This window comes from Hyla sarda, chromosome 5 (genome assembly GCF_029499605.1).
Source record: "Hyla sarda isolate aHylSar1 chromosome 5, aHylSar1.hap1, whole genome shotgun sequence".
In the NCBI taxonomy this organism is placed as follows: domain Eukaryota; kingdom Metazoa; phylum Chordata; class Amphibia; order Anura; family Hylidae; genus Hyla; species Hyla sarda.
In genome coordinates, this window is record NC_079193.1 from 21,254,554 (window position 1) to 21,268,307 (window position 13,754).

The following is a 13,754-nucleotide window of genomic DNA, read 5'->3' on the forward strand; positions in this document are numbered from 1 at the left end:
TGGAAAATTAAATATAAAGAAGCATATTTTTTAATAACATGCAATTGTGAAGTTATTCTGCATACATTAATCTATAGTATATCAAACGTTTTTTTGATGAGAGGTACCCTTTAATATATACTTACCTGGCTAGCTTCTTAGGTTACCTCCCTACCTGCCAACCTAACCTGCCTGGCTACCTACCTATGTACTTCACTACCTGGCAACCTACCTACATAATAGCTACTTACCTGCATACTTAGCTACCTGGATACCTACCTACTTATTCACCTGGCTACCTACCTACATAGCTACCTACCTACTTGATCTACCTAACTAAGGGTGTATATGGCTATTTTGGGAGGGCTACCTGATAAGGAACTATCTAATTACTGTGAAACATACCTACCTAATAGGGAAACTACCTGCCTAGTGTAGGGGATATACCTATTTAATGGGCGACCTATTAACCTACTCACCTTTACTGTGCAGGACCCCAGGGGGCATTATTACAGTATTGAGCGGCCTAAAGATGGGGTGTAGAAGAGAGAAAGGCACTGGAAAAATGTGGAGACTAAGATGTTTGTCCTGCAGATGGTGCAGGGATGGGTTTTGGCTGGAAGAAGTCAACATGGCAGTCTGAGCCAGATGGTGGAGAAAATGGAAGAGGATCACGCTGATCAGAAAAGCAATCATTGGTGTGCCGCAACTGGGGTCTGATTCTGCAGTCTGTATTATGGAGGGGTCTGATATTGGGGTCTGTGTTATGGAGGGATCTGATACTGTGATCTGTAATAATACACACCCCAGTTTTAGACCCCTCCATAATTTTATGCAGGTCTGAATTAAAATGGTTATCCGTGCAGAACAAAAATTTTAATGGCTGTTGTGGGCAATTGCCTCTCTCTATATTGTCCTCATTGTCAGGTCCTTACAGAAAGGATAATATAAAGGTAAGATTCTGAAAAAAACATCCACCCTGTGACAAGCCACACCAACTATAAGCCACAAACAATTGGTCAGTACACTAAGCAGCTTCAAAAATGTATTGGGCACGGCGATACTAAAGGTTGCCTGATATAGAGTGTACAGAGCTGAGGGGAGGGGTGTGGTCTCAGCCAATCACAGGCGATCACACAGTGAGCTGCTCTGGGCTGTGTGTAGCAGAGTGAGGGAGGAAGTTCTCCCCTGTATGGCTTCAGATGAAGTCACGCCTGCTGGGGAACACCCCTTCCCAGTCTGTAGAGCTGACTAAGACTGAGCAGAAAATACAGAGCAATATCAAGGTAGAAAACTAGGGAGGATTATGAAATGTATCAAGATCATGACAGGTACTCTTTTAAAGAAAAGCATGAAGTTAAGAGAGAAACAGCAGATTTCTGGTGAGGACTATACGCCAGCTATGAGGTGGAATACGGGCGAAATGTAAGTCAGGCACCAATATATTTTTATGCCAATTGTAGGGTTGCAACCATAATTCTTTCCTGGACTGGCCATACACTTTCAATAACAGTCGGCCGAAGGAATGGTTATCTTTCCCGACCTTCCCGAACACACGAATGTTCCCCATCCCAGAACTATAGCGTCGGGCAATGAAAATAAAATCCAGCAATGATATCATCTCTTGTTGTGGAGTTGGCAGACTGCCATATACCTTAGACCAATGTTTCCCACCCAGGGTGCCTCCAGCTGTTGCAAACCTACAACTACTAGCCTTTGGCTGTCTGGGCATGCTGGGAGTTGTAGCTTTGCAACAGCTGGAGGCACCCTGGTTGGGAAACACTGCCTAGACAGACAGCCAAACCCGTTGAAGGTGGTAGGTTCAGTCAACTTTAGTCTAAGGTATATGGGCACCTTTAAAGGGGTACTCCGCCCCTAGACATCTTATCCCCTATCCAAAAGGATAGGGGATAAGATGTCAGATCGCAGGGGTCTTGCCGCTGGGGACCCCCGGGATCTCGGCTGCAGGACCCACCTGTTGCGGCTTCCGGAAACGCTGGAGGCTTCGGCTCCCGACCATGGTGACGTGAGATCGTGATGTCACGCCTCCACCCCGTGTGACGTCACGCCCCGCCCCTCAATGCAAGTCTATGGGAGGGGGCGTAACAGTCGTCACGCCCCCTCCCACAGACTTGCATTGAGGGGGCGGGGCGTCACACGGGGCAGATGCGTGACATCACGATCTCACGTCACCGTGGTCGGGAGGCGTTAGGATGAGAGTCTCCAGCGCTGCCGGAAGCCGCAACAGGTAGGTCCTCTAGCCGAGATCCCGGGGGTCCCCAGCGGCGGGACCACCGCGATCTGACATCTTATCCCCTATCCTTTCGATAGGGGATAAGATGTCTAGGGGCGGAGTACCCCTTTAAACTTGATTGCAACCTTTAAAAAAAAAACTTTGGGGAAAGCAGCGGGTCCACTGGATGGTATGGACAGAACATTAGCCAACTGGGCTGCACTGGAACATTACAACAGGAAGGTGATGATAAGATCCAGCAAAGGGAGTTACCGACCTCACATACCCCCATGGTACAGTTATGGCCATCACGGCCAGTTCACCGATCAAATCAATTATAATACAGACTATCAGCCATCAAGATGATTACACGACAACGTATTAAACATTGGCTTGCGACCAAGTTACACAATCTTCACACATATACACACATACAAGAATTTGTCTACATAATTAGCAAACAGGATACACGACCGATCCGACAAGATCCTGCTTAAACTCCTACGTGTATGCATAAGCCCTCAGCTGTCTGGGTGATGGTTATCAAGGGCTGATACAGGTGATCAAAGTACAAGCGGCCATCTGTCAGCTGCTTCACTCAAAAACAGTCTTTAAAGGAGGGCAATGAGACAGGCCGGACAGCAGAAGTGGACAAAAGTTACTGTATAAGGGTTATGTTCACATTGAGTAAGTGGAGATTCAATCTGGCAACCGCTGAATACTTTGCCGGTAGGACTGCGCGGCCCTGCGCTGTCACTATTGACGGCAATGCAGGGCTTGCAGACTTCCGCGCAAAGAATGAATATTCTTTCTTTGTGCGGATGTATTTCAGCGTCGGAATTGTCCGCCACTGAAAATCCTCAGTGTGAACGAGTCTCGTGGAAGACCCATTCACACTGATGTTAATGTTCACTGTGCGTAATTTCACTTGTGTAATTACGCAATCGGAATAACGCAAGTGGAATTACCCAGGAGTTGCCAGGTGTGAACATACCCTAAAAAAAGATCACATTGCTTAAAGGCTAATGGACGTCTATGAACCGATTTGAATTATTGTTTTCTTTTGTTTATTGTTGTTATTATTTGTTTCCTGGATATAAAATTAAGCAGCTTTCAAAACAGTCTTCTTTAAAACATATTCCTATCATTTATCTGCTGCTCAAAGGTTAGAAAACATTTTCAGATGGACTTTCTGCTCCTTACCTCAGTGTTAAAGACATAACAATAGGGAGGGGGAGGAAGGATGTGCACAATAGACAAGAGTGTGGAGAGTGCGGAGAGCATACATGGAGGGTGGCTCACACAAGCTGTAGGCAGGAAGGAAAGCAGATACAAGGCAGATTGCAGGGGACAAATGTAGAGAGAACCCCAAAGGATATCCAGCATGTATTACAGGAAGGACCCCTCCCCATAGCATGCTGCAAACTGCATATCAGAGGGTCTAAAAATAAAAATGAAGGCTTAAAGATTGCAGCTTCAAACTTTAAGGGGTAGGATAGGGGATAAGTGTCTGATCGCGGGGGGGCGTGTTCATACATTTTTAAGGGAGCGCTGGAGATGGCCGAGTACAGCACTCAGGTCGCTTCAGCGCTCTTATAGAGAATGAAGCGTGTGCTCCTCTCAGAAAGATGGGGCGTCGCGCAGGAGATTGCGGGGGTCCTAGTGGTCGGACCCCCCAATCAGACACTTATCCCCTATCCTGTGGATAGGGGATACGCTGTTTTTCACCGGATTACCCTTTTAATGTAATATTTGTAACTTAAGGTAAGGTGTCCATAGGCTTATCCTCCATTAGATAGATTTGAGAAAAGTAAGTTTTCCTGGAGGGGCATTGACCAGTTGCCTCAGAAGGAGCATTGCTATTGGGCAGGACTGAATCACGTATGAAGCCGTGGCAACTGAACCACCAAGGCTTATAAAACCACAAGACCCAGATCTTTTCAAACTTTATGCCTTAAATTGGTGCTGTCAGATTAAAAAAATGTTTATATGTTGTACATCTTGGCAAACAATATCCTTTTTAATATACTTTATCAGAACATTTTATTTCCTTTCTTGTGAAGAAACACCACTAGGGGTCCCCATACCATTCAGAACATAATCCTGTCCGACTGCAGCATCATCCTTGTCCCAGTTGAAGCACAGGCTGGGCTAAAGTCCAGGAAGTGAGGGAGAGACTTGCACTCCTCTGTGCTCACTCCTGTCCTATCAGAATGAAGCATGAAAACAGAGAGGAAGGAGTTACAGAGAAGCCTGCGCTTATTGGATGAAGAGACCCAGCACAGCAGACTCAAGGAGGAAAATGAGCCATGCAGCTTGAGGACACACTCCCTCCAGAGCACAGAATGACAAACCAAGTGAGCAATAGAAAGAAAGTATCTGTGAAAGAAATATAGGTGCTAGACACATAAAAATTACATGTACATGATTAGTTTTTTTTTTTTTATTCGTGGCATGACAGATATTCTTTCAATTTTCAGGCTCTTCTAGATCACACCCTCACCCTCTTTTCATAGATGTTGCTTTTGTTTGGACAGACGCCTCAATTCTGGCACATTTTCCAGGCAGTCCTGCTATTACTCAACAGCCTCTGCTATGATTACATTTGTCTGGGGCCGATCAAGGCCACACATTAGTATCAATACCTAGGTGTTCTTCAAGTATAAAGGTGGTGAAGGCCTGCCCAACTTTTAGCTTTATAACTCCACTTTGGTCCTCCCGTGACTACTGAACTGGCATTTCCATGACCGACCCGAACAATGGGTACATTTAGAGTGTACTTGCTCCATTCTTTACTTGAAACACCTCCCCTAGATCAAACTACACAACCTTCACAACTGCAGTCTCATGCCAAGTTAGTAAATAAGCTTGTGATTGTGGGACTATTGAGATGTAACAGCCCCAATACACCCCTTTTCTTCAATCCGACATTCCAATACATCCTTCACGGTAAAAGCTTTCTAGAACATCAGAGATCAGATCACCTATATTTTAACCATTCGTTGTCCAGTTCCCCTTCCATCATTTGATGAATTACAATCTAGACCCTTTACAGCCAGCCTTTTGTGGCTGTAGTACACTCAACTCAACTAAAATCCTTTATCCTATTACAGGGGAGCAGTGCACCTTTCAATGTTCTTCTGCATTTGAGGGTCTTTCTGTCGACCTCCTTCCTGTAAATTCTAATTCTAAAATGATAATTCAGGAAACAGGGGGTAAGTATCCTGGTATCCTAAAGGGGTACTCCGCCCATAGACATGTTGTACAGGCACCCAACCTGTCTACGTAAAATATTTTCTTCCATGCTGGAGTGTTGTTGGTGGTGTGGAATTGAGGTACCATGCCACACGTGATGAAGATGCAATAAGGTTAAACCATTTTGGGATTAAGTGTTTGGCATCCAATTTAATTGTTTGATGGCCGATGTTTAATGGTGATCCTATGTCAATAACGCGCCATTGACATCCCAACCTTAGACGAACACTAACAGTAATGTAAATGAGATATTCCTAGAGGTAGGGAAGCCTTGGAGAACTTTTAAAGGCTCCCCTGATTTTCAAGCTCTCTTTTCATGACGGATATAATATTTTTTGCCCTTTGTGTCATCCACAGGTTGGCTTTACAACCTATGGGGCCCCTTTTCCTTGAAAATTCCTGACCCCCAGGACTATAAAGTCATAACACCACCCTATAATTATTAGTCCAGGTCACCACATCAAGATGGAGAAATCAATGTAAAATCTGATACAGAACCCTGATTTACAGGACGGTACATTAATACAGGTCCCTGCTTTGGGAAATGACAGCACATTACAGTCTTCATTCATCTATGACTTAGATTTAGTTCCTTACAATTTGCAATAAAGCAGCTTCTTGGATGATCTCGAAGGGGGACCTTCTGCTCTAATTATACTCTATGCCTTAAATGTTGTGTACACAGGGATTATGATCTCTGTGCACAGTACATTTCCCCAACCTTACAGTAATGCCATTCCTTATTAAGCATTATCCAGGAAATGCTTATAATCTGACTTATCTCCTCTGCTCATCTGTCTCCGATACTAGTATTAGTGAACAAAGCCAAGACGACAGACTTCTGTAGCACACTTGTCTTGTGCAGCCTATTTTGGTTTTTAGGATCAGCATTTTTCATCCCTGCATTCCAAGCGCCATAATGTATTTTTCATCAGCGATGTTGTGTGAGGGATTGTTGTCTTTTTGTGGAATAAGGTGACGTTTCCATTGGTGCTATTTTGGAGACTACACAAACTTTTGATTTCTTTTTATACAATGGAAAAGACAGCAACTCTAAGGCCCCTTTCACACTATAAATTCATCCGTTTTAAAGACCCTTTATAATGTCCCTTAAAATCGGCCGTTACAAAATCCCATACGGCCATTACAAAATCCCATTATAGTCTATGGGATTTTTACATTATCCGTTTTAACCCGTCATAGCCAGTTATTAATAACGGAGGTTATTTTGCACTATTTTTCTCCCGTCACAAAAATAACGTCCATTATTAATAACGGGCTATGAGGGGTTAAAGGGGTATTCCGGCGCTTAGACATCTTATCCAAAGGATAGGGGATAAGATGCCTGATCGCTGGGGACCCCCGTGATCTCGCGCGTCGCACCCCGTTAGAATCAGCCCCCGGAGTGTGCTCGCTCCGGGTCTGATTACTGTCGATCATGGGGCCGGAGCATTGTGAGGTAATGGCTCCGCCCCCTCAATGCAAGCCTATGGGAGGGGGCGTGACAGCTGTCACGCCCCCTCCCATAGGCTTGCATTGAGGGGGCGGAACGTTGTGACGTCAAGGCTCCGTCCCGTGATGACGGCCCCATGATCGGCAGTAATCAGACCCAGAGCGAACACGCTTCGGGACTGATTTTAACGGGGTGCGGCGTGCAAGATCACAGGGGTCCCCAGCGGCAGGACCCCTGCGATCAGGCATCTTATCTCCTATCCTTTGGATAGGGGATAAGATATCTAAGCGCCGGAGTACCCCTTTAAAACTGATAATGTAAAAATCCCATAGACTATAATGGGATTTTGTAACAGCCGTTTTTAATGGTTTTATTAACAGGTCATTATAACTGATCTTTAAACGGACATTTCTTAAGTGTGAAAGCAGCCTTACTATTTTTTTACAGTCATCACAATAAAGTTTAAATAGCATCAGGTTGTTACAGAGGTGGAATCACCAATATAGTTTCATTGTGTTCTTTCTCTTTTTTTAACATTTGTAATAATTTTTTATAAATTTTTTTAGCCCCACAAGGAGACTTGAAACACTCAGTGCGGACATTCTGCAAACTGTGGGCGCTGGCAATAACATGCCGGTGCTAGGACGGCTTGGGAATGCACCGTCTCATAGACGGCAATGCATTCCATGCGGAGTCCGCAGAAAGAATGGACTTGTTCATTCTTTCTGCAGACACAGAAATCGGAATTTCTACGCGCGGAAAATTAGAAAGGAGAATAAGGGTGAATTTTATTGTCTGGCAAAGTAGGCAGTACCCAAAGGAATCCTTTTTCTACAAGATGATCGATGGGGTTGAGATCTGAGGAATCTTCTGGTTGGGTCACCACTTGATTTTATTGTCATGTTCCTCATCCATGAACAATGTTTGCAGTGTGGCCAGAGGCCACTGCCATTAGTTGGTCCCATTAGTTGGTCTGTACAATGGTTAGGTAGTTGGTATGTGTCAGAGTAACATCCACATGATGCCAGGACTCAAGGTTTTCCAAGTAGAACATTGCCCATCACACTGCCCCTACTGGCTTGTCATCTTCTCATAGGGCATCCTGGTGCCATCTTTACACAAGGGAAGTGACACAAACACGCCTGGAAATTGTAATCCATCAGACCAGGCATCTTCTTCCATTGCTTTATAGTTCTGATGCTCAGGTGCCCATTGCAGACACTTGGTGGTGGACAGGGGTCAGTATGGGCCCTCTGACTGGTCTGCTGCTATACAGCCTCATACACAGCAAGCTGCCATATACTGTGTGATCTGACTCCTTTCTATCATAAAAGACAAGGGAGATCGCTCCATAGAGTAATACTGCAGGTGAAGGGTCCAGAAGGTAAAATTGGAAATAGCCTTACCGAGTGCGGTTGTGTAAGCTCACACACAACAGTGGTCAGCGTAGATGAAAGACAGGGGTAGGGGTAGTGTAGTCAGGGTGTTGCTTCAGTATATCAGGGGTTAAGGTTAACCCTATTGTTCGTGACTCCAGGCTGAGGGCTAGTATGCTGAGGTAATTCTCCGGCCTATCGCCACCGTTCCCAGTAACGATAGGTGCATGTATAAAATGACTGAAGGTCCACAAGGTAGTTGAACTTGAACTTGGATAACTTTACTTAAAAACTTGCGGTACATCCAATGAACAATAACAGTCTCATTAATACAGTCTCCATACACTTCAGTGACTGACAGTTGTTGCGGACCTTGACTTTTGATATACATCTTAGAATTTAGGGTAATTTGCGAAGATCCGTCTGGATTTAGGGGTTAGATAAGGTCCGGTGATCTTGCAGAGTGCTTAGGGATTGATACACTCACAGTTTTGTAAAGATCAGCTGTCGCCGCAAGGCTCGGGCCTAACTCACTGATGACAGCAGCGCAGATCCTTCCCTGTCAACAGCCCACGAGGAAAGAGAGAGTAATGGCCCCGCTCCCTTATCTGGGCAGGGCCGTTTTGGATTGGTCCAAGTCAGCTGTCGCCGTTACATAGCCTGATGGGTAAACACCTGACTTCCTCCAAAGGTCTTTGGAACGCATCACGTGACCCGCAGGTCCTGCGACGCTAACTAGGCAAGTACACCTACTACATAAATATATACATTAAATGTAAATCATTTTAATTACAAAAGGGGTGACAAGGAGCTAGATAAGGATGAGGACCCCACCTACACCTAGGGACTCTGACTTTGGGAACCCCACCACAAGGCAACGGATGCAATCCGGTGCCGGGACACCACACAGGGTCCAGCCTGCAGCCTTCCCATCCGAACAAGACAATGGCAAAGAAAGACTTCTGGAAGTGATGGGATTCAATGGCGCTGGTCAGGAGTAGACACGTCAGGTAGGTAAGAGAATGACTTTATTCAAACAATGCAACGTGTTTCACCGCAGGTGCGGCTTCATCAGGCATCAATGCCTGATGAAGCCGCACCTGCGGTGAAACGCGTTGCATTGTTTTGAATAAAGTAATTCTCTTACCATTGAATCCCATCACGTCCAGAAGTCTTTCTTTGCCATTGTCCTTTCTATCATAGACAGCAAGACTTTTTTTTAGCAGTTTGCTCTCAAACTCCCTTTTATGGGATCGGACAAGACAGACTAGCCTTCACCAGCACACACTTCACACCAACAAACAATGAGCTTGGACCCCCATGACCCTCTTCCCGGTTACCGGTTGTCCTTTCTTGGAGCACTCTTGGTAGGTACCAACCACTGCATACTGAGACAGCCCACAAGACCGGCTCTTCTGGAGATGCTCCAACCCTATTGTCTAAGCATCACAATTTGACCCTTGTTGCTCAGATACTTTCACCATTGCAAAGTTGCATTTTTTTTTTTTAACTACCAAAAAGAGTTGCAATAAAGTACATCTCCCGTCTGCAGCCACATGTGGACCCTTTTTAATGTTTAGTCTTTCTTGACCTTATTCGCCCTTATACAGTACATGTCTGCTGTCTGATATGCTCCCTTAAAGGGGTACTCCCATGGAAAACATTTTTTTTTTACTCAACTGATGCCAGAAAGTTAAACAGATTTGTAAATTAGGTGCAATGCAAAGAAGCAAGAATAGGAGAGGGCACACTAAGGTGTTACTACACCTGTCTCAAGGGTACTGCAAGGTCTCAGTGGCCCCTAGTAGGTCTCCTGTGGGGTGCACATACGAAGGGTATGAAGTATCAATAAGTAGAATAACAAAGGCACGTGTGTGCACTCACCGCTCATCGGAGACAGCTCGGCATGGGAGTCCGGTTCAAGGAAGGCTGGATCACAGCATCGGTGCAGGTAGAAGGGCGCTCCAAGCGCCCTTCTACCTGCACCGATGCTGTGATCCAGCCTTCCTTGAACCAGACTCCCATGCCAAGCTGTCTCCGCTGAGCGGTGAGTGCACACACGTGCCTTTGTTATTGTAGATTTGTAAATTACTTCAATTAAAAAAATCGTAATCCTTCCAGTACTTATCAGCTGCTGTATGCTCCACAGAAAGTTATTTTCTTTTTGAATTTCCTTTCTGTCTGACCACAGTGCTCTCTGATGACACCTCTGTCCATTTTAGGAACTGTACAGAGCAGGATAGGTTTGCAATGGCGATTTTCTCCTGTTCTGGACAGTTCTTAAAATGGACAGATGTGTCAGCAGAGAGCACTGGGGTCAGACAGAAAAGAAAATTCAAAAAGAAAAGAACCTGTGGAGCATATAGCAGCTGATAAGTACTGGAAGTATTAAGATCTTTAAATAGAAGTAATTTACAAAATCTGTTTAACTTTTAACCAGTTGATTTAAAAAAAAAATATTTTCCAGTGAAGTACCCCTTTAACCTGTTGGGGACAAAGGGTGTATGCATACGCCTGTGGGAATTTCCCCTGATATCTATCAGCAGGCACCCCGTGCAAATGTCCAGGGGGGTCATTAGACCCCCCCCATGTCGGCGATCGGTGCAAATCGCAAGTGAATTCTCACTTTTTTTTTCATTTATACATCCGAGTTTAACGAAAAGTCGTCAAACACCTGCGTGGTGTTAAGGCTCACTGGACCCCTTGTTACGTGCCTTGAGGGGTGTAGTTTCCAAAATAGTATGCCATGTGGGATTTTCTGCTGTTCTGGCACCATAGGGGCTTCCTAAATGTGACATGCCCTCCAAAAACCATTTCAGCAAAATTCACTCTCCAAAATCCCATTGTCACTCCTTCCCTTCTGAGCCCTCTACTGCGCCCGCCGAACACTTGACATAGACATATGAGGTATTTCCTTACTCGAGAGAAATTGGGTTACAGGTTTTTGGAGGCTTTTTCTCCTATTACCACTTGTAAAAATTCAAAAACTGGGTCTACAAGAACATGCGAGTGTAAAAAAATGAAGATTTTGAATTTTCTCCTTCACTTTGCTGCTATTCCTGTGAAACACCTAAAGGGTTAACAAACTTACTGAATGTCATTTTGGATACTTTGAGGGGTGCAGTTTTTATAATGGGGTCATTTGTGGGGTATTTCTTATTTGAAGGCCCTTCAAATCCACTTCAAAACTGAACTGGTCCCTGAAAAATTCCGATTTTGAAAATTTTGTGGAAAATTGCTGCTGAACTTTGAAGCCCTCTGGTGTCTTCCAAAAGTAAAAACCTGTCAACTTTATGATGCAAATATAAAGTGGACATATTGGGGGAGATTTATCAAAGGATTTAGACTGGTTTTTCCTGTCTAAATTTGTCGCACAGAAAGTCGCAGTCTAAATATATGCGACTTTTCTGCGACTTTTGCTGTAGAGGATTTTTAGAACATGATGCATGCAAGTCTATTTTAGACTGAAATGCATTGGAAAATGCATTGGTGCTGAATTTATCAAGTGCGACTTTTGTGCGACAAGTCGCATCTGCCCAAAATACGCTGAAATGTCAGACCATGTTGGAGCAGGTCTAAATGCAGTTTAAGCTGTAGACCCTGAAGTGTGAGCACAGAATTTATCAAGGGCTGTGAGACCTTTGATAAATTAGGAGCACAATAGACAGGAGACTACCACATACGCTGGTCTATAAGCATGCCCAGAATAGACTAGATTAGGAAATGTCCCCCATTGTATTTGTGAATCAATATATAGTTTATTTGGAATATCCATTTTCCTTACTAACAGAGAGCTTCAAGGTTAGAAAAATGCTAAATTTTCAAATTTTTCATCAAATTTTGGAATTTTTCACCAAAAAATGATGCAAGTATCAACAAAAATTTACCACTATGAAAGAGTAGAATATGTCACAAAAAACAATCTCGGAATCAAATTTATAAGTAAAAGCATTCCAGAGTTATTAATGCTTAAAGTGACAGTGGTCAGATTTTCAAAAAATGCTCCCGTCCTTAGGGTCATAATGGGCTCTGTCCCCAAGGGGTTAAGGAGTCAGCAGCAGGCCAATAATAGAACAGGGAAAACCTTAGGGAATCCTAATAGCCGCAGCCTCCTGGGTCCTGTCTCTTGTGTTGAGGTCTGTGTGCTCGGTCAGCTGTCTTGGGTAAATATTTGACCAAACTCACATGGTGGCACATAAAGCCTGATGTACGGTCGGCTGAGGTCAACACATGACTTATGGGACTTTCCAGGCAAATGTCCCTTCTCCCCTGTGTTCAGGATGTCTGACCCCTCTGTCATTACATGAAGGTTACTGAGGGCAAAAGCCGATACTTGTGTCCATTTTCACCACAAAATACCTGCTGTATAAAAATTGTCTAATATTCCTTGTGTCTGGGGTAGGAAATGGCTTAATCCCTTAAAGGGGTAGTCCAGTGGTGAAAAACGTATCCCCTATCCTAAGTATAGGGGATAAGTTTGAGATCGCGGGGGGGTCCGACCGCTGGGGCCCTCTGCGATCTCTCTGTATGGGGCCCCGGCTCTCCAGCCAGATAGCGGGTGTCGACCCCCGCACGAAGCGGCAGCCGACACGCCCCCTCAATACATCTCAATGGCAGAGCCATAGATTGCTGAAGGCAGCGCTTTGGCTCTGCCGTAGAGTTGTATTGAGGGGGCGTGTCGGCCGCCGCTTCGTGGGAGGTCGACACGCCCCCTTCCCGCGGGCTGTCGGGGCTCCGTACAGGAGATCACAGGGGGCCCCAGCGGTCGGACCCCCCGCGATCTCAAACTTATCCCCTATCCTTAGGATAGGGGATAAGTTGTTCACCACTGGGTCACCACTGGACTACTCCTTTAAGGACTGAGCCCTTTTTCACCTTAAAGGGGTACTCCCCTGGAAAACTTTTTTTTTTTTTTTTTTTTTTATCAACTGGTGCCAGAAAGTTGAACAGATTTGTAAATCACTTCTATTAAAAAAAATCTTAATCCTTCCAGTACTTTTTAGGGGCTGTATACTAAAGAGAAATCCAAAAAAGAAATGCATTTCCTCTGATGTCATGACCACAGTGCTCTCTGATGACCTCTGCTGTCCATTTTAGGAACTGTCCAGAGCAGCATATGTTTGCTATGGGGATTTTCTCCTGCTCTGGACAGTTCCTAAAATGGACAGCAGAGGTCAGCAGAGAGCACTGTGGTCATGACAACAGAGGAAATGCATTTCTTTTTTTTATTTCTCTTTAGTATACAGACCCTAAAAAGTACTGGAAGGATTAAGATTTTTTAATAGAATTGATTTACAAATCTGTTTAACTTTCTGGCACCAGTTGATTTAAAAAAAAAAAAGTTTTCCACGGAAGTACTACTTAAACCCCTTAAGAACCAGGCCATTTTACACCTTAGGACTGGAGCGTTTTTTGCACATCTGACCACTGTCACTTTAAACATTAATAACTCTGGAAT